The following is a 27,876-nucleotide window of genomic DNA, read 5'->3' as shown; positions in this document are numbered from 1 at the left end:
GATATGCGCGTGACGTCACAGGTTGTGGAGCTCCTCACATCTGCACATTGTTTACAATCATGGCCACCAGCAGCGAGAGCGATTCGCACCGAGAAAGCGACGATTTCCCCATTAATTTGAGCCAGGATGAAAGATTCGTGGATGAGGAAAGTGAGAGTGAAGGACTAGAGGGCAGTGGGAGCGATTCAGATAGGTAAGATGCTGTGAGAGGCGAGTGGGACCGGATATTCAGCTGGGAATGACTAAAACAGTAAATCAACACAAGACATATATATATACTCTATTAGCCACAACACAACCAGGCTTATATTTAATATGCCACAAATTAATCCCGCATAACAAACACCTCCCCCCTCCTGTCCATATAACCCGCCAACACAACTCAAACACCTGCACAACACACTCAATCCCACAGCCCAAAGTACCGTTCACCGCCCCAAAGTTCATACAGCACATATATTTCCCCAAAGTCCCCAAAGTTACGTACGTGACATGCACATAGCAGCACGCACGTACGGGCAAGCGATCAAATGTTTGGAAGCCGCAGCTGCATGCGTACTCACGGTACCGCGTCTGCGCATCCAACTCAAAGTCCTCCTGGTAAGAGTCTCTGTTGTCCCAGTTCTCCACAGGCCAATAGTAAAGCTTGACTGTCATCTTCCGGGAATGTAAACAATGCTGTGTTATCCGGCACAACAGTCAAGGGATGCATTCTATGGCGGGGGTGCGTTATCCGGCACAACACCTGCCGCAATACACCGCTTCCCACCTACAGCTTTCTTTTTTGCTGTCTCCATTGTTCATTGAACAAATTGCAAAAGATTCAACAACACAGATGTCCGGAATACTGTGGAATTTTGCGATGAAAACAGACGACTTAATAGCTGGCCACCATGCTGTCCCGAAATGTCCTCTACAATCCGTGACGTGACACGCAGGCGTCATCATACCGAGACGTTTTCAGCAGGATATTTCGCGCGAAATTTAAAATTGCACTTTAGTAAGTTAACCCGGCCGTATTGGCATGTGTTGCAATGTTAAGATTTCATCATTGATATATAAACTATCAGACTGCGTGGTCGGTAGTAGTGGGTTTCAGTAGGCCTTTAAGAGTGTTTTGAGGTAAGAGATAATTGTTCCGCTTTAAGATGCAAGCAAAAATTTGAGTAACAAACATCCCCGCCATTAGTTGGCGTTGCAAATGTCACAATAAACTCCGTAAGATTTACCCAAAACATTTGGTCTTACTCACTAGCGTTAACTTATAGCTAGAGATGGACATAACTCTGTTTTTCCTACTCTGGGAAAGAAGAAAGTGACTGTGAATGAGAAGAAGAAGTGGATGATATTCAATGAGTTTAAATTTTTTTTTTATTAAAAACATGACTTGGTGAAGCAATTTGAGCGTATCACTGCTAGTCTGCACCATACTGAAGAAGAATGAGTCTCAAACCAGTCAAGGACATTAAAATAATATATTAAAACGGCAGAAGTAGCCATGAATATACATAAAACTGCTGATGGTGTGTTTGATGGAAAAGCAGCTGGAAGCAGATATATTCTATTATATTGCTTTTATACAATATGTCTTAACTAAAAGTTAGTTTTCCTTTTTAAAAGGCATGTCACTTGGTGCTACAATGGTGCTGTTTTGAGTAGACGAGGCACCAATTGGTTTCAGTTAATTGCAATGGAGGGCAGCACGGTGGAAAAAAGGGTTTAGTGCGTGTGCCTCACAATAAGAAGGTCCTGGGTTCGATCCCCGGGCTCGGGTTCTCCCCATGACTACTTGGGTTCCCTCCGGGTACTCCGGCTTCCTCCCACCTCCAAAGACATGCACCTGGGGATAAGTTGATTGGCAACACAATATTGGCCCTCGTGTGTGAATGTGAGTGTGAATGTTGTCTGTCTGGGTTGGCCCTGCGATGAGGTGGTGACTTGTCTGGAGATAGATATCTACATATATTCATATTTAAGAGTTATTTCTTTCTATAGTCATGTTGGAAATAACTAGTGTTTTCTCTTTGTGCTCTTTCTATTTTTTCTCCATCTCATGACCGAGGGTACACTGTGGACTACCTTGAGCTCGGAATGCAGGGAGTAGCAATACTCCCTTTTATTTGTTACCTCATCCTGTCTCTAGCTAAGGAGAACAATAGACATATGTATTCGTTCTGGAGGGTGGGGGCGAGGGACATATTGAAGAACACAGCACTTGGGTAATGTTTTTCAGATCAACTTGGCTACGCAATTGAATGTGTTGTCCTAGGCTGGTCTCTCCAAAGCTTTGGAAATAAATTGCAAAATACCTATTCTGTTCTGGGTGATCATTTAAACACAGCTTTTATGTCATCAAAAGAACTTGGGATTGACCAGTAACCTAAATTCCCTTTGAGGAACATCTGGTCCAAACGCAACACAACCTAAACATTACAATGCAAATCTAAAAAAAAAAAGTCACCTGCAGTCCTACAAAGATGCCAGTCCAATAACTTTAAATAACAAAAACAGCATTAAAATGACTGCAGGACTTGTGGAATTTTAACCTCAAATAGTCATCGAAGATCACTTTAGTTGGATAGGTTATGTACACATAAACAAACCCTGCAGGAAGAACGCACATTACAGCTCCATTACTGTACATTAGAGTGCATTACTTGTCATATGTGCCTCAGTGTAAGCTATACACTGTGTCATATTGGCTATTTGACATGATGTGAAAATGAGTTTGCACGTATAGTAGTGAATCACACATGCATGGATCAATACGTGCAAGTAGTCCACCACACTGACGGTATTGGACGAGTACAACCTGAGCGACAGTAGAGGCGGGAGAGAGTGTGTGCGTGTGATTGTAAAAAGCATGTGTGCTGGTTTGATTGGTTTTCAAAGTCATTTGAAGCACTGAATGACTTGATCCTCCAGTCGCTATCGCAAGTCTCCAAGCGGAATCCCCTCAACTCCTCAACATTACAACACAGTGCAATGCAATTCATCTCCCCTCGACTCTCACAGGAACCGCTTACTCATCAATATGCACACTTCCTTCCACCCACTTTTCCCTCGACTACCACTTGTGCATACACGTAACCAACCGACCAATACAAAGACATGATAGCTGTATTTCTTTGTCTTTTATACAGTACTCACAAAAAGCGAGTGCCTGCATCTATTTTATGAGTTTTTTCTCAAGGGACAATTGGATGAAAATAAAACTTGGGTATAACTTTAGAGAAGCCAGTGTACAGCAGTTGCGGGGGGAAATGATCGATTCATAGATGCATCACATTTCGGACATGGACGATTTTGAGTTATAATGGAGTATTTAAGATGCTAAATGATGTAATACAAACAGTTCTAGAATGTAGATCTATTGCGGACATACACAGAAGGAGGGGGAGACAAGAAGCCATGCTAATTGCTAAGCTAGCTTGAATGTGAAGTAGTGAAACAACTAAATAATAATAAATGTCATGTACACTTAAACAGAAATACAACTGGAACTGTGTTACAACTAGATAAATGCTTTAAAATGTACTATCGGAAATTATCGGTATCGTTTTTTTATTATCGGTATCAGGTTGTTTTTTTTTATTAAATCAACATAAAAAACACAAGATACACTTACAATTAGTGCACCAACCCAAAAAAACTCCCTCCCCCATTTACACTCATTCACACAAAAGGGTTGTTTCTTTCTGTTATTAATATTCTGGTTCCTACATTATATATCAATATATATCAATACAGTCTGCAAGGGATACAGTCCGTAAGCACACATGATTGTGCGTGCTGCTGGTCCACTAATAGTACTAACCTTTAACAGTTAAGTTTACTAATTTTCATTAATTACTAGTTTCTATGTAACTGTTTTTATATTGTTTTACTTTCTTTTTTATTCAAGAAAATGTTTTTAATTTATTTATCTTATTTTATTTTATTAATATTTTAAAAAAGGACCTTATCTTCACCATACCTGGTTGTCCAAATTAGGCATAATAATGTGTTAATTCCACGACTGCATATATCAGTATCGGTTGATATCGGTATTGGTTGATATCAGTATCGGTAATTAAAAAGTTGGACAATATCGGAATATCGGATATCGGCAAAAAGTCATTATCGGACATCCATAGTTACAAAAGCTAAAAAAAGAAAATAAGCAAGTAGATGAATAAGTTAGGGGACAGACTAATATCCACACAGTGCTATAACACTGTCAGCCATCAATATTAATGAGTCAAAAAGACCCACCTCTTTGAGCTATGAGCTTACGGCGACAGAGGACAAAGTGTGTGATTTTTTTCCAAATGCATTCTGATTCAAAATGTATTCATTTAAAAAAAAAAAAAAACTTCAGTATTTATTTACTATATTGAAATTTATTTTTAAAGAATACATTTTTTAAAAGACGTTCTTTTAGGCCATTTTCGGCTAACTCGTTTAAGCTTTCGTTACCCGTAACCTGTCTTGAAAAAGGTTTTGTTATAATTGTTCTACCAAATAATTGATTGCGAGAACCGGTTTGAATCGAGAATCTTGTTGAACAGAGATCGATGTTAAGTCGAATCGTCACCCCAAAAATCGGAATCGAATCGATTCACGAGTTGTCGTAAGATTCGCATTGCTTATATCTAATACTCATATCGAATCTTACAACAACTCATGATCCGATTCCAATTCTTGTGGTGATGATTAAATTAAGAATTGATTCTCAATTCAACACAATTTTTGATTCACACAGTATATTATTTGGTATAAAAATGAGAATAAAACCTTTTCAAAACAGGTTATAAGATGTAAATAAATATGCACAGTGAGTAAAAAGCGTATATTTTAAAAGGGAGTGTTAAAAAACATTATAGAATTGGATTAAATAAGAATTGCAATTCGGATGTGAAACAATTTTTTTCAACAACCCTATTATTCAGTACATCTATAATAATAGTAATAATATTAGTCATGATATAAAACAAAATAAAGATGCAGCAACAATCAATTTGTAATCAAATCGTAGACCTTGAATCGTAATGTATTTGTGAAGATTCTAGGTAATGTAGTATATGTGTGAGCCAAAGATTACCAAACCTATGGAATATAAAGCAAAAAATATTATTGTTATTCCTTATTCCAACTATAATTTAAATGTATTTTCTTAAAAAATAAATAATAATAATAATAACAAATTCACACCAATACATGAACCACTCTTAAAAATGTAGCATTCTGAATGATCCTGAATGATGCACCAGGAAGTTGCATCATTCTGGTTCTTTGCAGGCCATGGTAACCTTATACTTGTTTCTTGTATATTTGATGATATTTCCACTATAAATCGAATCACAGTCTGGTTACCTCAATTATTCTACAAGGGAATTGTTAGGTAATATGTTATGCCTATTTTCTTTGTGAATATATACTATATTGTAGTAGAATAGTTGCTAAAATGAAAACGATGTACTGACTTTAGTGGCATTCTGTGTTTGTACTGCAATACCAAATGCTACACAGACAAAATGTCCAAAAAGTCCAGACATTGCTAGTTCAAGCTGGGTCATTTAAACGTCACCTTGTCCAATCCTCCGACAGCTTGATTGTGTTTATGGAAACTGATGACATACATAACGCCATCCAAAGTAACCTGGTATAACATCACACTAGTGACAATAGAGGTTGAACTGATGCAGAGGATTGTTAATATTAAGTTTTAAGTCATAAACAGTGTTATTATGAAATAATGATGTAATATACTATAATGTTGTTACCTTCATGCATGGAGCACATCCCCAAAAGTCCAAAAGTGAGTTTTAGTTGCTTTCAAAGTGTAGTATTCCCTATGGCGTGAATACAAGCGACACACAAGGCAGCAGCTGCACTAAGCCACAAAAGGTCTCTATGGCAACTGTTGAATCTCATCCATCCCCCAGCATTTTAAATGAGGTCCTGACTCCTCCCAGGTGCGCCCTGCTTGTGCACATACCTGCACGTTGCTCCAACTCTCATGGCGGCTTTGAAGAGTGTGGGCATCGGGAGGATTGTGTTTAGAAGGGGGTGTGGGGGGAGGAGGAGTATGAATATTGTATATCATGTGGATGCTACCATTTGTTCACTGCAGCTTCAAACATGCTCATGCAAGTCTGCACATTTTCTATTTGCATCATCCCTTATTGTGATAAAAATGCAACAACAAAATGTGACAAAAGCAGTCTCTCAGTGAAAGCACTGGTCTTTGACAGCTCCTTAGAAAGCTTTAATCCAAGCTGTTACTAGCCATTCTATTCTAAAAGGTAATTATGTATAATTAGGTATTCATGGCAGCAAAAACACAGTTGTAGTACTGGAACAATAAAGGAGAAGGAAGAGGGACATAAAATGGACTTCAATCGTTTCCGACATTCCACTTTTCTTCAAATCAAAATAGACAAGAAATACGTGTTTGAAAGCCAAAAGAATCCCAGTTGTGTTGAATGACCCTTTTCTGTACGGTACCTACTCAACTCAGCCTGTTGATTCACTTTGTCACCGCATGGAACAGATTAGTGTGTGGATGCAAAACAATTGTATGTAACTAAACTCAGACATAACTGAAATCATTGTCTGTGGCCCACAGAAGCAAAGAAAAAAGGTCCCATTGAGACCCTCTACCTAAAACCGACAGTAATAATCAGGTTAGAAATTTAGGGGGTAATACATATATACACACATACGTATATTCATTCATTAATACAAACATACGCGCACACATTGGTACTTACCCACATATATACAGTCGTGGTCAAAAGTTGACATATACTTGTAAAGAACATAATGTCACGGCTGTCTTGAGTTTCCAATAATTTCTACAACTCTTATTTTTTTTGTGATAGAGTGATTGGAGCACATACTTGTCGGTTACAAAAAACATTCATGAAGTTTTTTTTTTTTAATTGAATTTATTATGGGTCTACTGAAAATGTGACCAAATCTGCTGGGTCAAAAGTATACATACAGCAATGTTAATATTTGGTTACATGTCCCTTGGCAGGTTTCACTGCAATAAGGCGCTTTTGGTAGCCATCCACTAGCTTCTGGTTGAATTTTTGACCACTCCTCTTGACAAAATTGGTGCAGTTCAGCTAAATGTGTTGGTTTTCTGACATGGACTTGTTTCTTCAGCATTGTCCACACATTTAAGTCAGAACTTTGGGAAGGCCATTCTTAAACATTAATTCTAGCCAGATTTAGCCATTCCTTTACCACTTTTGACGTGTATTTGGGGTCATTGTCATGTTTGAACACCCAACTGCGTCCAAGACCCAACCTCCGGGCTGATGATTTTAGGTTGTCCTGAAGAATTTGGAGGTAATCCTCCTTTTTCATTGTCCCATTTACTCTCTGTAAAGCACCAGTTCCATTGGCAGCAAAACAGGCCCAGAGCATAATGCTACCACCACCGTGCTTGACGGTAAAAATGGTGTTCCTGGGATTAAAGGCCTCACCTTTTTTCCTCCAAACATATTGCTGGGTATTGTGGCCAAATAGCTCAATTTTTGTTTAATCTGACGACAGAACTTTCCTTCAGGAGGTCTTATCTTTGTCCATGTGATAAACAACATGAGAGCAACATGGGGTATACTAAATAATATTATCAAAAATGGTGCTAAAAAAGATTACCCTCAATACTTCTCAGAGGGAAACTAAAAAAATGAAAATATGGACAAAGTAGCTTAACAATCTAATAAATATTGTGTAAATATAGGAACAAAACTGGAACAGACGATCCCAGATGTTCATGATAGGTCAGTTGAAGACTCGAATGAAACTATAGACAGGAATCCCAACTCGATGTTCCTCAAAAATGCGACATAAGAAGAAATAATCAAAATTGTAAATAAATGCAAATCCAAGACCTCCACTGACTGTCATGGAGTAGATATGGAAACAATAAAAAAGTTATTGAAGAAATTTCGGAACCTCAAACATATCAGCAATTTATCATTTTAAACCAGCAAATTCGCAGATAAAATGAAAATAGCAAAAGTTGTACAGATTTAAAAGGCTCGAGACAATCACCAATTTACAAAGTACAGACCTGTTTCCTTACTGCCAAAATCTTCTGAAATCGTTGAAACATTATTCAACAACAGATTGGACCAGTTCATGAATAAAAATGAAACACTCACATAGAATCACTACGGATTCCGAGCTAACATTTCAACATCTATGGCATTAATCAAGAAAACAGAGGAAATTAACAATGCAATAGATGATAAACAGTCTGCAGCAGTATATATGGATTTAACAAAAGATTTTGACACAATTAATCATAATATTTTAATAAACAAAGTAAAAAGGTATGGCATCAGAGGATTGGTGTTGAATTGGATAATGAGCTAATCAACCAACAGGAAGCAATTTGTGAAGTTAGATTAACATACATCAACAGAGCTAGATATATATTGTGGTGTACCCCAGGGATTAGTACTAGGACCAAAAATGTTTAATCTCTATATAAACAACATTTGTAAAGTTACAAAAGACTTAAAGTTAGTATTATTTGCAGACGACACAACTGTGTTTTGTTCATGTGAGAACACACAGACGCTAATACAAATAATAACAGAAGAAATTAACAAATTAAAAATGATGGTTTGACCAAAACAGACTATCATTGAATCTCGGTAAAACTAAAATAATGCTATACGTTAACAGTACAAGAGAAGGTCAAACAAATAGATGGAATAGACATTAAAAGAGTAAAACGAATCAAATTTTTCAGAGTAATAATAGATGATCAAATGAACTGGAAATCTCATAAAAAATATACAACATAAGGTAGCAAGAAACATTTCAATAATGAAAAAAGCTAAATATGTACTGGAGAAAAAAATCAGTCCATATTCTCTACTACTCACTAGTGTTACCATATCTGAGTTATTTGTGTAGACATATGGGCAAACAACTACAAAAGTGCACCTCATTCACTAACGGTGTTACAAAAAAGGTCAGTTAGAATAATACATCATGTTGGATACAGAGAAAAAAAAAGTGCTACAATATTACTTATATTGTAGCTTATCTGACAGGATAAAAGTGAATATCCCCAAGAGACCACTTTGAACGCTGAAACATTTCCAACTGTCAACGACCGCACTTCATTTTGAGCATTTTTTATGTAAAGCTATTCACCTTTACCAAAATCTTTCAAACTTATTTTACAGTATGTGTCTGTTTTATCTCAACACATTAAACTTCCATTTGCATTATTCTGCCAGATAAACAGAAACTCTCCCAAAAAAAAGCTCGCGAGCTGAGCCTATTTAAGCACAGGTGTGGGGAATCATTCATCAGGCATAGGGTGGTAGATCATGCAGTTTTTAACACTTGCTCATTCCTTCACGCACACACTCACGCAGATCAACCTCTATATTTAATGCACCAGTCATGTTTTTGTTAACAACTTTTTTCTTAATTTATGTGAACCTCACCCAACCGTGGATCCTTGTCTGGACTGCCTCGGGTCATTTTAAGGCCACCACATTAAAAGTAAAAGTCAATATAATATATATTTTTTTATTTTAAATATTTAGTGATACAGTAAGTAACACTCCACCACACATGTGATATGTATGCTTCCATCTGCTGCGTTTTTTGTTTTAAAATGAAGAGTTTGAGGTTTGCGCAACAGGCTTCCGGAGGTAGACCGCACGAATACGCACATACTCATTGAGCAGTACAAAGTTAGTAGTCAGTATTTGTTTCATGAGAGTTTGGAGAATGCATGTCTAAATAGAATTACATCTGCTGTTTAATGTCAATTTTGTTCTGTTAAAATGTAATTTGATAAACATTTGTACAAGTTTGTTGTGAGAATTTCCGTTAGCCTGTCAATGAGCCGGTCCATTGTACGTTAGGATTTAGCTAGCAGCTAACCTTCATCCTGTATAACTGTATTGCTATTTTTCAGTATATATCAAACTGTATTGTTGATTTAACATTAGTTTTACATGCATGTACATTTCATATGTTTATTATTGTATTTCCCTTTGTGTGTTTAGATTTAATGTACCGTATTTTTCGGAGTATAAGTCGCTCTGGAGTATAAGTCGCACCTGCCAAAAATGCATAATAAAGAAGGAAAAAAAATATATAAGTCGCTCCGGAATATAAGTCGCACCGGCCGAAAATGCATAATAAAGAAGGAAAAAACATATATAAGTCGCACTGAGTATAAGTCACATTTTTTGGGAAAATGTATTGATAAAACCCAACACCAAGAATAGACATTTGAAAGGCAATTTAAAATAAATAAAGAATAGTGAACAACAGGCTGAATAAGTGTACGTTATATGAGGCATAAATAACCAACTGAGAATGTGCCTGGTATGTTAACGTAACATATTATGGTAAGAGTCATTCAAATAACTATAACATATAGAACATGCTCTACGTTTACCAAACAATCTGTCACTCCTAATCGCTAAATCCCATGAAATCTTATACGTCTAGTCTCTTACGTGAATGAGCTAAATAATATTATTTGATATTTTACGGTAATGTGTTAATAATTTCACACATAAGTCGCTCCTGAGTATAAGTTGCACCCCCGGCCAAACTAGGAAAAAAACTGCGATTTATAGTCCGACAAATACGGTAACTTCATTGTGGAGACTATCAATAAACAACCTCAAGTAGTTGGTCAAAGCCTGCGACTTAATTTGATTTGGCCCACGAAAGCCTGGAAATAATTAGCGTCAATAAAATACTTAATTTTTTTTCTTAATGAATAAATTTAGTCTTTCCATTTTGACAGAAACAAATAAATACTACTTGCAAATGTTATTATCTAATAATGCCACAAAAACATAACATTCCAAAAATGTTTTTGTAAAATAAAAAAACTCTTCAATATCTGCTTGACTAATTATTTCAACGCAAGTTATCCATCCAATTGTACACTGTAAAAACGTCAATAGATTCTATAGTAAAACTCTGCCAGTTGTTTCCGTTAAATTTATGGTGGTTTTAAAGTTAAGTTAAAGTTAAAGTTAAAGTATATTAATATACAGCATATTACTGTAAAATGGCAACACTGTTTTTTTTTTGTTTGTTTTTTTACAATAACATTCTGGCAACCAGTTTTTTTACAAAAAAAAACCAAAAAAAACGGCAAGACCATTTTTCCATTTATAGTAATACGTTGTAAAATCAACAACCCAGATTTTACAGTAAAAAAAAACTAAGCTCAGTTGCCAGAATTTTACCATAAAAAAACAGTGGCACTGTTTCTGCATTTACAGTAATATGCTGTAAACACCACTGTAAATTTTACAGTAAATTTTGGCAACTGTGCTGCTAGTTTTTTACTGTAAAACATACTGATTTTTTATTTTTTTATTTTATTTTAACAATGTGCATTAAAAAACTATCAAATGCATTGGCAATTGTGTAATCCTTATACATTCATATTATTATTTATCTTCACTGTTACTAGCGGCCCTCCGACAGCAGCCATAATTGCAATGGCGCCCTCAAGAAAAGCAAGTTTGACACAACTGGTTTACATATTTGGCAAACTGAATTCCAACATTCAGGGGGGGGGGGGCAGAATAAAATATATCAATGAATCAGGGATGTAGAAAGTGCAGCCAACATGTTACATTGCTGTAATAAAATATACTGAAAAAAATATATAAACGCAACACTTTTGTTTTTGCTCCCATTTTTCATGAGATGAACTCAAAGATCTAAAATTCAGAATGACCTTTTATTGTGGGCAGCCTAAGGCACACCTGTGCAATAATCATGCTGCTTAATCAGCATCTTCATATGCCACACCTGTGAGGTGGGATGGATTATCTTGGCAAAGATTAAATGCTCACTAACACAGATTTAGAAAGATTTGTGAACAATATTTGAGCGGAATACATCGTTTGTGTACAGTATATAGTAAAAGTTTTAGATCTTTGAGTTCAACTCATGAAAAATGGGAGCAAAAACCAAAGTGTTGTGTTTATATTTTTGTTCAGTACAAGTAGCAACAATTGAAAAAAAGAGCAAAATGATGCAATATAAAAATGTATACCAGTATATATGTTAAAAGGGAACTGCACATTTTTGGAATTTCACCATTCGTTTACAATCACCATGACAAACAAGAAGACAGATGTCATTTTTATTTTTTTATCCATTCCAACTCGTAAATAAACGGAAATAAAAATCGACTTACAACGGAGTCCTCTATTTAGCTCATAAAACCTTATAAATAACCATCCAAAAAGCACCAACAATACTCTATTTACATTTAGTGACATAAATATTAACCAAGCATTAGTAATATTGTTATTATAACCACTAAGGCAGACAAACTATTATTAGCGGTGCATATTGACATATTGAGCTGGTAAGCTGCTTCCTCATCTCAAAGCTCGTGAAAGTTTATTTTAGATCATAAATAATGCCTCTCACCTTGATAGTAAAAAGATGAGGACATATTCCGACAAGTGGGTCAATTTTGGCATCCAATTTAGACCCGGAAGTAGCAAGAAAGACACGAAAATAGGTTTGGTTTCACCCACCTTATTATGAGGCATTCTTCATCTAAACAGGAATATATCAACATCCTAAAAGTCGGCATCCCAGTGAGAGCAGACATTGTACAGTAAGCAGGGCCGGCTTTCCCGACAGGCGAACCAGGCAGCCGCCTGGGGCGCCATCCTCTAGAGGGAGTCCCAAATTGCAGAATGTAAAAAAGTAAATGAAATAAATAAATAACAATATAAATATGTATAATGTGCACTCTGTACACTTGATTGGAACGCATTCTTTAAAGTAAAAAAAAATTTGAACCAATGATGTGGCCTGCTACCTGCGGCATGAACCTGACTGTTGTACTGCTGCTATTCCTGGTGAAGGGCGACATCATATTGTGTCACGGTCGAAGAAGGCTCGCAGAGCAATTTCATCTGATTGATAATCTTTTACAATGAAAAGTTGGGTGAACTTCTGAAGTAAACAGAAAGTAAATAAGCAACATCTGTAAAGCAGAAAATCCAGAAATGCATGGAGGGTGAAAAAGTGGGTAACCCAAACTCAAACTGTATTTAATGTAAACTCGGCTATTGGCTCATTTGGCTGCAATGTAAGCTATAATTTAAATAAAATAATGGGTGCTATTTGCGATGTGATGCAATCAGAAAATATTTACAGCCATGACAGGCTGCTATAGAGGAGATGGTGATATTGTGTTCGTATGTTCATCTGTGTCACGAAGTGGACTGTGGGAGGTTTGTTTTCCCGAGATGCAAGAGAAGTTGGATCGGACGTGGCTTGGAGGTAAATACATTATTTAATTTTACTATAAAAAAAAGGAACAAAAAGCGCGCACAAGGCGGAAGTACAAACTTGGCTAATGAAAACAAGGACTAGCACAAAGGCAAAACTATGGACATAAAACAAAACTTACGTGGCATGACATGAAGCATAAACTAGGAACAGGCATGAGTATCAGAAGTACAAACCCCGTTTCCATACGAGTTGGGAAATTGTGTTAGATGTAAATATAAACGGAATACAATGATTTGCAAATCCTTTTCAATCCATATTCAATTGAATCCACTACAAAGACAAGATATTTGATGTTCAAACTCAAACTTTATTTTATTTTTTTGTAAATAATAATTAACTTAGAATTTCATGGCTGCAACACGTGCCAAAGTAGTTGGGAAAAGGCATGTTCACCACTGTGTTACATCACCTTTTCTTTTAACAACACTCAAACGATTGGGAACTGAGGAAACTAATTGTTGAAGCTTTGAAAGTGGAATTCTTTCCCATTCTTGTTTTATGTAGAGCTTCAGTCATTCAACAGTCCGGGGTCTCCGCTGTCGTATTTTACGCTTCATAATGCGCCACACATTTTCGATGGGAGACAGGTCTGGACTGCAGACAGGCCAGGAAAGTACCCGCACTCTTTTACTATGAAGCCACGTTGATGTAACACGTGCTGAATGTGGCTTGGCATTGTCTTGCTGAAATAAGAAAGACGGCGCTTAGATGGCAGCATATGGTGTTCCAAAACCTGTATGTACCTTTCAGCATTAATGGTGCCTTCACAGATGTGTAAGTTACCCATGCCTTGGGCACTAATGCACCCCCATACCATCACAGATGCTGGCTTTTGAACTTTGCGTCGATAACAGTCTGGATGGTTCGCTTTCCCTTTGGTCCGGATGACGCGATGTCGAATATTTCCAAAAACAATTTGAAATGTGGACTCGTCAGACCACAGAACACTTTTCCACTTTGCATGAGTCCATCTTAGATGATCTCGGGCCCAGAGAAGCCTGCGGCGTTTCTGGATGTTGTTGATAAATGGCTTTCGCTTTGCATAGTAGAGCTTTAACTTGCACTTACAGATGTAGCGACCAACTGTATTTAGTGACAGTGGTTTTCTGAAGTGTTCCTGAGCCCATGTGGTGCTATCCTTTAGAGATTGATGTCGGTTTTTGATACAGTACCGTCTGAGGGATCGAAGGTCACGGTCATTCAATGTTGGTTTCCGGCCATGCCGCTTACGTGGAGTGATTTCTCCAGATTCTCTGAACCTTTTGATGATATTATGGACAGTAGATGTTGAAATCCCTAAATTTCTTGCAATTGCACTTTGAGAAACATTGTTCTTAAACTGTTTCACTATTTGCTCACGCAGTTGTGGACAAAGGGGTGTACCTCACCCCATCCTTTCTTGTGAAGGACTGAGCATTTTTTGGGAAGCTGTTTTTATACCCAATCATGGCACCCACCTGTTCCCAATTAGCCTGCACACCTGTGGGATGTTCCAAATAAGTGTTTGATGAGCATTCCTCAACTTTATCAGTATTTATTGCCACCTTTCCCAACTTCTTTGTCACGTGTTGCTGGCATCAAATTCTAAAGTTAATGATTATTTGCAAAAATATTTGTTTATCAGTTTGAACATCAAATATGTTGTCTTTGTAGCATATTCAACTGAATATGGGTTGAAAATGATTTGCAAATCATTGTATTCCGTTTACATTTGTATCTAACACAATTTCCCAACTCATATGGAAACGGGGTTTGTAATAGAAGTAATAATGGCATGAAGTACACAGAGGTAACAAAAGCAATGTCGCCAGGACGACCAACAGAAACTGACATGATTAAATAACAATGTCATGATTGGCACCAGGTGCGCGAGTCCAAAACGTGAAACAGGTGAAACTAACAAGTTGTCATGGAAACAAAACAAACAACAGTGCACAAACAGGGACCAAAAAGAGTCCAAAACCCAAACAGAACACAGCCAAACAAAAACATGATCAACAGACATGACAATCTGAGCCTTGCCATGATAAAAAACATAAGTTTTTTTGTTTTGGAATATGATAGCGAACACTGTAATAACTACGATTTTAATGTAGAAAAAGTACTTTATAGTTACAATGCATGCAACAATGACGTTTGTGCCATTTTGTGTTTAACAAAACAGCATCTCTTCAGACAGCAAGCAGAAGCAGCACATTTTCACATGTAGGTCCAGGTGAGTGTTTATTTGTAGCATACTGTAATAACAATCCTTTTTAAATTAAAAAATATACAAGATATATGTTCAATGGTAATACATCTAAATCGGTCAGACTATTTTTTGCCACAATCAATTTTAAATACTCTCAAGACATCCCAGCTTATTCATCAAAAATACTTGTCTTACTTTGGCTGCATTCAAATGAGTGCTAAAATGTATTTTATTATGAATAACATCATGCAGCAAAATAAAAAAAATTGATATTATTAGTGGATATTAGCTTGCATGCTCATAAACTAGCTTTCAGTGCTGTTATGTGGACTTTTTAGCAATGGATAAGTATAGTTACTGTAGCTCTTACTGGAATCGGAAGTAGGAGGTTATACTGTACATATAATACGGGTTGAACCTTATTATATTCAACTCATATATATTGTATATGTAATAGTGTGATGTTGTTGCGCTATATTATGAACTAGACAGGGTATTATATTTATTTTGAAGTAACGCTTTTATTTTGAAGAACCGGATGTCCGGTGCGGGAAGTGTCTTTGCTGTTTTTCGATTGCTTTACTTCCTCTTCCTTCGGACGTTTGAGTGAGAAGGTAATAGTTCTTCACTGCTCCGTGTTTCTTCATATTGTAAATATTCTTCCTAAATGTTCCTAGATACTTGAAAAGTTAACTCAATATTGTTGTGGGTACAAGTGATGTGTTGTTTTGAGTAATTTTTATGCACAATTTCGGTTATTTAGACGTAGAGCGTCGACTGTGTAAATTGTTTGATAGTACTTACGCATGGTGTTTGCATCACACAGGAGCAGATATCACTCGGCCAGAAAGTTGAGACCTGTGTGTGTGTGTGTTTCGTGTTTCCAACACAGGTATGTGGATTTGTGCATTATTATTTTGTAAGAAAACGTTTTTGTTAATGTAATTTAATTTATTATTATTTTTATATGAATGAATGAATGTTACTTCCTCTTCCTTCGGACGTTTGAGTGAGAAGGAGCAGATATCACTCCGCCAGAAAGTTGAGACCTGTGTGTGTGTGTTTTGTGTTTCCAACACAGGTTTCCAATAAATACTGAACCGACGGCATGGTGAAGTGTCTTTTATTTTTAAAAATTACACAACGCAGAAGAAGACTCACTACATATATACTTTTCTTATATATTTTGATGTATAATTATAGTATATTATATATACTCATTAAGAGGGCACAGTGAACACTCAAAACAGAGTCAAAATGTGAAATGTTGGTCTTGTAATTGAACTAAAATCAACATTATTAATAGATCTACATTCAAAGTTGTTCTGTGTGTGTGTGTGTGTGTGGGGGGGGGGGGTTTAGTTTTCTTACAGGATAATGAAGCAGTAGCAGCAGACTCAATGTTACAATCCAACAACCTGAAGATAGATCCTCATCTTCAACAGATGCCTCTATCAAAGCTGCCCCCACTGATCCTGCTGACAGGCCACACCATTTGACTGACACACTAAGAACTGAATTACTTAGGAGGTAAACTCAAACTTCACATTCCCTAAAAGAGATGATGGACGACTTTTCCATCACCACTACTTCCACAGACATTTAGTGAATGGAGAACGTGGCCTAATGTATTCCCCCAATGCCATTTTCACTACATATTTAGGTGTTAAGTTTCAGGGAAATTATTTAAATGGTTTATATTTTTTCTTAAGATTGCATTTTTTGTCTTTACATGTCAATAAAGTAATTGCTAACCGTGTAATGCTGCATACAGACTTTTCTCTGGGTTTTGGGGTTGGGGGGGAAACTTTTCTGGAGGGGCTGGGGGAGGAGGGGTTGGGGGCGGCGGAGTTCACTCTCGCCTGGGGCGTCAAATGGTCGAGAGCCCTGACAGTAAGTGATGTTTTATTATGTTTGTCGGTCAGTGTTGTTGTTGATGGGAAAGGCGATCGTTTTCATGCGTTTTTTCAATTCATGCTTAAAATGATGCAAATATACAAATATTAGATGTTATTATAAATGTGCCTGTTACTACATTACTTACTGTATATACTTACAGCATGTATATAAAACCTTGATGTAGGTGTTTGGATGTTTTTTAAACACTTTATAAGCAGAATAGAGTGACTCCCATTGAATCCATTGTTAGCAGACTTTTAATTTATTTACTAGTTTGGGGGTCAGCGACCCGCGGCTCTCGAGCCGCATGCGGCTCTTTAGTGCCCCCCTAGTGGCTCCTTAGAGCATTTTTTAAAAAGTATTGAAACTGGAAAAAGATAGTTGTTGTTTTAGTATGTTTTTTGTTTGAGGACAAACATGAACAAACCTTCCCAATTGTTAGAAAGCCCACTGTTTAATATGTTTGTGTGTATGCTTCACTGATGAGAGTATTTGGTGGACATCGTTTTGTCCTACTAATCTCGGCGGTTCTTGAACTCACCATAGTGTGGACTGTGATGCAACAGTTTGTTTAGATGTAAAATCTTCCACTCCTTTGTCTCATTTTGTCCACCAACAGTTTAATGCTGTGCTTGAATGCACAAAGGTGAGCTTTGTTGATGTTATTGACTTGTTGGAGTGCTAATCAGGCATATTTGGTCAGTGCATGAATGCAAGCTAATCAATGCTAACATGCTATTTATGCTCGCTGTATGTACATATTGCATCATTATGCCTCATTTATAGGTATATTTGAGCTCATTTAATATCCTTTACGTTTATCCTCTTTGTGTTTAATTTAGTTTAGCATGTCTCATGACACATTATCTGTATGTAATATTGGCTGCATTCCAGATAGTTATTTGTGTGCTATGTTGTTCCAGACCACAGCAAACATGACCTAGCTTGCCAAAGATTGTAATAAATCTATTAAAAGAAGACAGCCTGCAGTTTCCTTTAACTTGGACACACACACTTTTTCTATATATATCAATCTATCTATCTATCAAGAGGGACAGAGACAGCGCACAGTGCATGTGGATCACATGTTACCATGGCGAGAAAACATGGAGAGACTGCCAGTTATCTAGTCTCCACCAGTTGCAGAAAATGTGCCATCAGTACAACTAGACAGTGCTGTTTCAGTTCCATCACCAGGACCATCAGTGAGTCAGACACAAACTAGTCTCATCATTGAACCAGATTCAAGGGCTGCTGAGTTGCCATCATCAGAACCCAGATCACCCACAACAAAAACACCACCAGTGATCCGCAGGTACCCAGAAAGGTTTCGAGTACCACCAAAAAAACTGAATCTCTGAAGACAGTATGACAATGTGTTAAAGATGTACAAATACTGTTTGTATAATAAGCATGTTATTGTTTACAAATGAGGGTTAAGAGTTCAGTACTAAAAAAAAAAAAAGAATATGGCTTAAGTACAGTTTTTTTAATTGAGCTGCTGCATTTTTTGGTTGGGTTGTTTATTTCTTTTGAGTAACTTCTACAATTCTAAAAGGTGAGGAATAGAGTGATCTATTTTTGTTGCCATCTCCTGGTGAATGTTGGCTATAGCGTACTGGGGTTACTTTTTGGTTGACCAACGTGGTGTTGCGCACCTGACGTCAAGTGTGTGAGTCTGTTCTGAAGTCTACAGTAAAGAGACGTACTTCATCTCCTCGCCTGTTTATTGCCTCCAACTTAATATATTACAACAACATTGCTCCATGCGGACCTGGAGGGTTCACATGGAGCTGGAGGGGGCGTGACCTCCAGGTCCGCCTGAATTTCGGGAGATTTTCGGGAGAAAATTTGTCCCGGGAGGTTTTCGGGAGAGGCGCTGAATTTCGGGAGTCTCCCGGAAAATCCGGGAGGGTTGGCAAGTATGCATTAAAAGCCAGTAATTATCAGGAATTACCTCACCCTCTGATTTACTAATGGTTTCTAATGTTGTAAAAATGTGTAGAATAAATATTAAATTTCAACATTTCTGTCAACGAAGATTTACTTCAGCTTGTGACACATACCGGTAGTCATTTTGATAGTAGACTATTATAGCTAATATAGACATTTACTTCTATATGACAGGGGCACTGCTGTATTCAAAGGACCTCCTTCCCCCCCTTCACCCCAACCCCAAAGTCATCTTCATGAGGGCGTGTATATGCACAGCTGTTTTAATATACAGCACAACCTCTTCTCGCTGGAATCGTACAAAACTGCATTTTTGTTAGCAAATTATGGCTGACATTGGTTTAACATTACACAATTTCCTTAAATAGTGTCGTACTTACTCAACTGTCCAAGGTGTGTTTTTTAGGGTTTAAAATTGCTGAATTTCCTCAAATAGCGCGAGAGTACTTTGTCTAAACGGGGGTTTGTTATTACTGTATGCTGTAAAAATGTTCCCAGATTTCACAATATTTAACAGTGTTATTTCACAGTAAATTACTACAATCAAAATTTACTGTAACCTTACAACAAATTACTGTAAAAATTACAGTATATTTGCACTGTAAACATTTACCGGGATTTTACAGTATTTTACAGAGTTTTTTCACATTAAAATACTGTTATCAAGATTTAGTGTAACATAGCAAATTACTGCAAAAATTGAGATCAGTGATCAGTAGCAAACTTTAGACGAGCCTTAAGGTGTCGCTTCTGGAGCAAGGGCTTCCTTCTTACATGGTAGCCTCTCAGTCCATGGCGATGTAAAACACGCTTGACTGTGGACACTGACACCTGTGTTCCAGCAGCTTCCAATTCATTGCACACCTGCTTTTTGGTGGTTCTGGGTTGACTCTTGATCATCCTGACCAATTTTCTCTCAGCAGCAGGTGATAGCTTGCGTTTTCTTCCTGATCACGGCAGTGACAAAACTGTGCCATGCACTTTATACTTACGAACAATTGTCTGCACAGTTACTCTTGGGACTTTAAGCTGCTTTGAAATGGCTCCAATTGACGTTCCTGACTTGTTCAAGTCAATGATTCGTTTTTTTCAGATCTGTACTGAGTTCCTTTGACTTACCCATTGTCGCGTTTGTAACCGAGCCTTCATTATAAGACTTATATACGGCTTTTCATTTGTTAAGGCTCCAGACAGATTTGTTTTTTGTATTTTTGGTCTATTATGGCTCTTTCAACGTTTTGGGTTGCCGACCCCTGTACTAGTTAGAAAGCATAAAAAAAGAAAAACGTGTGTGCTGGTCTTACAAAAGGATTGTGAATGATAGGCACAATTGCCAAAAAAAAAAGTGCAGTTCCCCTTTAATACTAATTACTGATAACACAGATTTGCTTTTATATATGAGCATAACTTTTTTTAGCCCATTTAAAGAAAATGCATTATTGCCATCTATGCAAATTATATGATGACATCATATTGACACTGGCAGGGCACACCTCCACCACACTCTCAAAACCACAAGTATATTGGCAATATGGGAGAAACATTGCTGTGTACTTTCTACTACTACTGGGTAGACCTGACACACACAGCTCCCGCACCCCACTAGGGGTTGCCGACCCACTATTTGAGAAAGACTGCTTAATGTAACAGGAGCACGCTGCTGTTTTAAAAGACCTACTGCCAAACAAAATGTAAGTCAAAAATCTTCTATATAACAGGGGCACTGCTGTTTTCAAAAGGACCTCCTGCCCCCCCTTCACCTTAACCCCAAAAATCACTCATCAAAGATTCTCTATGACAGCAGCACTATTTTTAAAGAACCTACTGTCAAAAAAATCTAAGCCAAAGATCCCCCTTATGACAGGACCACTCTGCTGTTTTTTAAGGACCTTCTGCCAGCCTTCCACCTCCTGACCAAAAAAAAAATCCCTCGTCGAAGATCCTCTAGATGACAAGAGCACTCTGCAGTTTTAAATTACCTACCGTCCTGTTCAAAGATCCTCTATATTACAGTAGGGGTCTTTTTGTGTTACTGTGGAATGTAAAATGCTAAACACTGAGATGACATGTTTACCTTTTTTTCCAACACAAATCACACAATAAAAAAATACAATTATTTGAAATGTTTTACTGTTGCTGTAAATAACTATCAAAATATGTCGATGTCATTGTGACGCTCAGGTCGCATGACGGCGATTAGTGGCGTGTTCCCAAGATGCAGAATATCGAGGCAACGTGCAGGTAAAAGTATTTAATGATGCTCAAAACAAACAAAGATGAGTGCCGCTGGGAAGGCACCGAAGCATAGGGAGGGCTATGCAAAAACGAAACTAAAACTGACAGGTGCAAGTCAACAAAATGGAATGCTGGAATAAAGCAAAACTTACGGCAGGAGGAGAGCACGTTCACATGAAGAATATCCATTTTTATAATATCCATATTCCATACAAAGTCCAGACAAAGAATGGTGGCTCACACTCAACCTAAATGGTCTTAATCACCAACAGAAAACAGGTGAGGGGAAAAGTGCTCGAAGGCATCAAATCAAATCAAATCAACTTTATTTATAAAGCACATTTAAAATTTGTGTAAAGTAGTTATGAAAAAACACCAACACAACAGGAAGTGCCACCAAAATAAGAGCGCAGGACAGGAACAAGCACTAAACACCAACATAAAGGCACGGACTGGTGTAACCAGCAGTGACAGTCATATTTGCACGGCGTGTGGTAGTAGTCACAAATGCGACATTTATCTTATAGCAGAGATTCTTAACCTTTTTTGCCCTCGGGGCCCTACTTTGCCGCTTACTCTTGATTTTAATAGGGATCGGCCTGGCTCCGATGGCAAAGCTGCCTTGCTAGCAATTTAAGCTGTTGCAGGTTCGATTCCAGCTTCCGCTATCCTAATCTCAACAGGACTTTCCTGGGTAAATCCATACACCCATTTTCTACCGCTTGTCCCTCTTGGGGTCGCAGGGGGTGCTGGAGCCTCTCTCAGCTGCACTCGGACGGAAGGCGGGGTACACCCTTGACAAGTGGCCACCTCTTCACAGGGCCAACACAGATAGACAGACAACATTCACACTCACATTCACACACTAGGGCCAATTTAGTGTTGCCAATCAACCTATCCCCAGGTGCATGTCTTTGGAGGTGGGAGGAAGCCGGAGTACCCGGAGGGAACACACGCAGTTACGAGAAAAACATGCAAACTCCACACAGAAATACCCAGAGACCGGGGATCGAACCCGGTACCTGCTTATTGTGAAGCACACGCACTAACCCCTTTTTTCACCGTGCTGCCCTGGCTAAAGGTTAAAAGGTTAAAAATAAATAAAATCATATTCAATAATCATATCTAGCCTACTTACAGTTTAACATGATAAACCTTCTCAAATGGTATGAAACCTATCCAGGAGAACGCAAAAAGCCGCTGCCTGACCAGGGCTCAGAAAATCTGCAAAGACTCCTCCCACCCCCACCAAGGACTGTTTTCACTGCTGGACTCTAGAAAGAGGTTCCGCAGCCTCCGAAGCAGAACCTCCAGGTTCTGTAACAGTTTCTTCCCTCAGGCCATAAGACTCTTGAACGCATCATAATTAAATTATCCCCTAAACTCCCCCCAAAATGGATTAACTCGCTGGAATAAAAAAAAAGACAATAAAACATACATCCATAAACGTGGACGCATGTGAAAAAGTGCAATATATTTATCTGTACAGTAATCTATTTATTTTTATACATGTATATATATTTATTTATTTTATATATATGTATATTTATATATTATTTTTATGTATTTATTTATTTATATATGCACCTTATTGCTTTTTTTATCCTGCACTACCATGAGCTTATGTAACGAAATTTCGTTCTTATCTGTGCTGTTAAATTCAAATTTGAATGACAATAAAAAGGAAGTCTAAGTCTAAGTCTAAACCATGAAACTAAAATAAGGAACTGATGGAAAACACATGTACATACAAATACGCAGTGCTGAAACTAATAAACTAAATTAATATGTTTCTTAAATAAACTGTCAATAAAATTAAAGTGCAAATTAAAATATATTGTCACCACTTTAGTCATAATTTTTTCGCTTAAGAAACATCTCTACAACTTTTGTGTGGTATTGTCATTAATGCCACAAGTGGTGGAAAAGTGTATCACAACTGAGGACCGCTGCGGCCAATACGCACCACAGCTGAGAAACACATTTTTGGCGGCCCTCTAAGGCAGGGGTCCCCAACCTTTTTTGCACCACGAACCGGTTTAATGTAGGCATTATTTTCAGGGACCGGCTTTCCACTTGTGCCAGATAAATCCACAAAAATAAGTGCATGAAAAATACAACTCACTATAACGTTGAATTAGTGGGAGCCCTGGGCTTGTTTCTTTGCAATGAGATGCAGTTGGAAATCAGCCTTCGGCTACAATCTGTCACATTTATATTTGAAATGTTAATTAATGTGCATTGTATCATGTCATAAACTTATAACAAATATATATATATATATATTTTTTTTTGTCCTGTCCAGCTTCTCAGGCAAATCATATAGTTGATGTAGATGCCCATATCGGCTGTTCAGATTTACTTTACAAAAGACAAGTGTAGGATACTTGTCTTGTCAGTCACAACGTCAGCCACCTCCTTGCACCAGACTCAGCAGCCACGGGCGCCTACACCACAAACAAACGGCAGCAGAAACAGCAGCTGCAATACCCCCAGACAGCCAGCACCACCCAATCAAATCAAAGCGATCGAAAAAACTGCGACCGGCAACCACACGCCAACAGGATCACGGAGACCAGCCCGCGCCAGCCCGCCAGTCAGCTCAAACGCCAACATGCAAACAAGAGACACTAACACCTCGCCCACCAAAAGACCCCGCCACCCCAACCCAAACCCGCACAAACCCACCACCGCCCAAACAACCGAGACAAAGCATCCAGACCAGACATGGGGGCCGCGCCGCCACCACATCAAGTCACCAACAGAGACCCCACGGCGCAAGGTCGGGCCACACGGGCACGGACCCCACCCAACAGGAAGCGAGACCCGCGGGACGCCACACACAAATAAATAATACGATTTTAAAAATAATTTAAAAAATATATATTAAATAAAATAAGTAAATAATAAAAAATAAATAAATAAATAAAAAATAAAAAAGTTATAACAAATATAACAAATGGAAACTTCCTATGAGGATTTTATTGTACATCTAGAAACAAGCTTATTGGTGTGTTTAGTGGGACGGGCCAAAGTTAAATCGGAGAAAAAGCAGTCGTTTATAAATTTAGTGTTTCTCTGCGGCCCGGTAGCAAATGCATCACGGACAGGTACCGGTCCCCAGACCGGTGGTTGGGGACCACTGCTCTAAGGCACACTCACGGCCCAACAATGGGCCCTGGCCCTATGGTTAAGAGCACTGTGGTATAGTGTATTATAATGCACAATAAAAGCTTGCCAAAACACTAGTAAATGTATTTTTTGTATTTAGGCCAAATAAGGGCCAGAAGATAACACAGATATTAGCGCGCCGAATGGGATAAATTGCAGCTGTGGCCTCACTCTGTTGGTATAAAAAAAACAAAAAAAAAACACTGGAGACAAACGGTCCTGCTGGCCACCATAAAGACGCCGTGTGGTGTCTACGTTTGATGGTCTGTGTGTGTCTGGAGATAAGGCCCAATCATTATAAAGTGGCCTATGGGTAGCCATTATCTGCTGTGTTTTTGGACGGGAGACAAAAGGCTATCAAACAGAGCGCTGACCTTCTCTTTGAGAAGGGAGGCTTCTCCTCTTTCACCCCTTTCCTCTCCATCCTCCAAAAACTGCGTGGAAATGCAAGATGGTGAAAAGGTCACAGGGCTCTCCTCAGTCATGCTGAATCGCCCCATTTAAACAAGTCCCGCCCCCTTCTTTGTGCACATGTCGCCTCCTTAATGAGCGGGAGAGCGGGTGGGCGGGGCGATACCTGCAGGCGAGGGCATTGAGGTGACCGTGGTGATGAAAGTCACACCAGATGATGGACGCTGGGAGGAAACCTGATGCTCTGCCTCGCTTTATATTCAACAACAAGGAAGGGGAGAAGAAAGGACCGTGGACTTATGACATCTCTCTCTCTCTTTGAACAGCGAGCTTGACTCTTTCTTCTGTGTGTTTTCTTTTTTTTTTTCCCAGTCAGCTCGTATACTTTGGAAAGTCATCTTCATGAGGGCGTGTATATGCACAGCTGTTTTAATATACAGCACAGCCTCTTCTCGTTGGAATCGTACAAAACTGCATTTTTGTTAGCAAATTATGGCTGACATTGGTTTGACATTACACAATTTCCTTAAATAATGTCATACTTACTCAACTGTCCAAGGTGTTTTTTTTAGGGTTTAAAATTGCCGAATTTCCTCAAATAGCGCGAGAGTACTTTGTCTAAACAGGGTTTTGTTATTACTGTATGCTGTAAAAATGTTCCCGGATTTCACAATATTTAATAGTGTTATTTCACAGTAAATTACTACAATCAAAATTTACTGTAACCTTACAACAAATTACTGTAAAACTTACAGTATATTTGCACTGTAAATATTTACCAGGATTTTAAAGTATTTTTCACATTAAAATACTGTTATCAAGACAATGACTGCAAAAATTAAGATCAGTGATCAGTAGCAAACTTTAGACGAGCCTTAAGGTGTCGCTTCTGGAGCAAGGGCTTCCTTCTTGCATGGTAGCCTCTCAGTCCATGGCGATGCAAAACACGCTTGACTGTGGACACTGGCACCTGTGTTCCAGCAGCTTCCAATTCTTTGCACACCTGCTTTTTTGTGGTTCTAGGTTGACTCTTGATCATCCTGACTAATTTCCTCTCAGCAGCAGGTGATAGCTTGCGTTTTCTTCCTGATCATGGCAGTGACAAAACTGTGCCATGCACTTTATACTTACGAACAATTGTCTGCACAGTTACTCTTGGGACCTTAAGCTGCTTTGAAATGGCTCCAAGTGACTTTCCTGACTTGTTCAAGTCAATGATTCGTTTTTTTCAGATCTGTACTGAGTTCCTTTGACGTTCCCATTGTCGCGTTTGTAACCGAGTCTAATGACTGCATCACATGAGCCCTATTTAAATGGGCTCAGAGATGTCAACAGGTGTCGTCAATCATAATCACTCACATGAAGTTAAGAGGCCATGCCATGAAGCTAATTTGATTTGATTGTAACTTTTCTACATCACCAAAATTGATAATGTATTCTGCTGTATGTATACTTTTGACCCAGCAGATTTGGTCACATTTTCAGTAGACCCATAATAAATTCATAAAAGAACCAAACTTCATGATTTTTTTTTGGGACCAACAAGTATGTGCTCCAATCACTCTATCACAAAAAAAGAGTTCTAGAAATTATTGGAAACTCGAGACAGCCGTGACATTATGTTCTTCACAAGTGTATGTAAACTTTTGACCACGACTGTATATTTCAGAGGAATGAACTGTTGTTTCACACTTAAATACTGTAATCACATTAATCTGGAATATCACAACAAATGACTGTAAATTCAAAGTGATTTGTTTCTTGAGGGGTTCCGTAGACTATGTTGCACACTTGTGTACAGTAGGTAGCAGTAGGTGGCAGTATGTTAAAACAAGAGAGTAACTAACGATACAATTACAATTGTGAAGTTACACCATAAAGTTGCCATTATATTGTAATCAGAAAATACAATTACAACTGTACAGTTTGTAGTTAACTGCAAAATGACAGCTATGCAGTTACAGTAAATTACTTTAAAAATATTTCACAGTAAATTACTGCATATGTTACTGTGAAAGTAATGCAATTATCAGCCAGTAATTTACTGTGAATTTACAAATAACATTTCTACACAGTATTTCCTCACATAGGAGTTCATATCACTTTAAAGGGGAACTGCACTTTTTTGGCATTTTGCGTATTGTTCACAACCCTTATGAGAGAAAAGAAGACAAACGTTTTTTTCTCTCTCGCTTTTTTACATATGAAAACCGGCTTGGTCTGGGTGGCTAGCAATGCAGCTAATGGGAGCAATCAATTCTACCTCTAAATCCCTTTAAAATGCATTCAAAAACCGTCAACAATGCTTCATTTACATTCCGTAATCCGTGTAATAACCAAGCAGTAGCGACATTGTTATTGTAAAAGGAAACACTGAGGAACTCTTTTTATAGCGTAGTAACACATCGTCATGTTTCGGTATTAGCCGTAAAACCTAGCTACGGCAAGAGATAAGCTAACTTCTACGTCAACTCGAAACGCGTTTGAGTCTGTAATGCACAACACAATGTGATAGAACACCAATCTGTACTGACTTAAAAATATAACCAATCACATTACAGTTTCTGTAAAGTATTAGCCCACAGTTCATGTTTTGTTTGTACACAGCTAGCCAGACAGTGTATGTACTGTAGTTGTATTAACACGCATGACATGATGCGTAGATTATGGCCGATATTAAAGTTACTCAC

General features: G+C 38.0%; 1 protein-coding gene and 1 long non-coding RNA gene across 8 annotated transcripts in view; one reads left to right on the top strand and one right to left on the bottom strand.

Moving 5' to 3' along the window:
- Positions 1 to 27,876, bottom strand: part of ctnnd2a (catenin (cadherin-associated protein), delta 2a) — a 723,152-nt gene that overhangs the window by 505,500 nt on the left and 189,776 nt on the right. The window lies entirely within an intron of this gene.
- LOC133609246 (uncharacterized) lies at positions 16,124 to 17,279 on the top strand. Its single transcript, XR_009815687.2, has 2 exons — positions 16,124 to 16,409; positions 16,599 to 17,279. It is a non-coding gene; the product is annotated as an uncharacterized lncRNA (long non-coding RNA).

The sequence above is a fragment of the Nerophis lumbriciformis genome, linkage group LG07 (assembly GCF_033978685.3).
Source record: "Nerophis lumbriciformis linkage group LG07, RoL_Nlum_v2.1, whole genome shotgun sequence".
Lineage (NCBI taxonomy): Eukaryota > Metazoa > Chordata > Actinopteri > Syngnathiformes > Syngnathidae > Nerophis > Nerophis lumbriciformis.
Note: the sequence above shows the minus strand (reverse complement) of the source record. Positions and strands in the feature narration are given on the sequence as shown.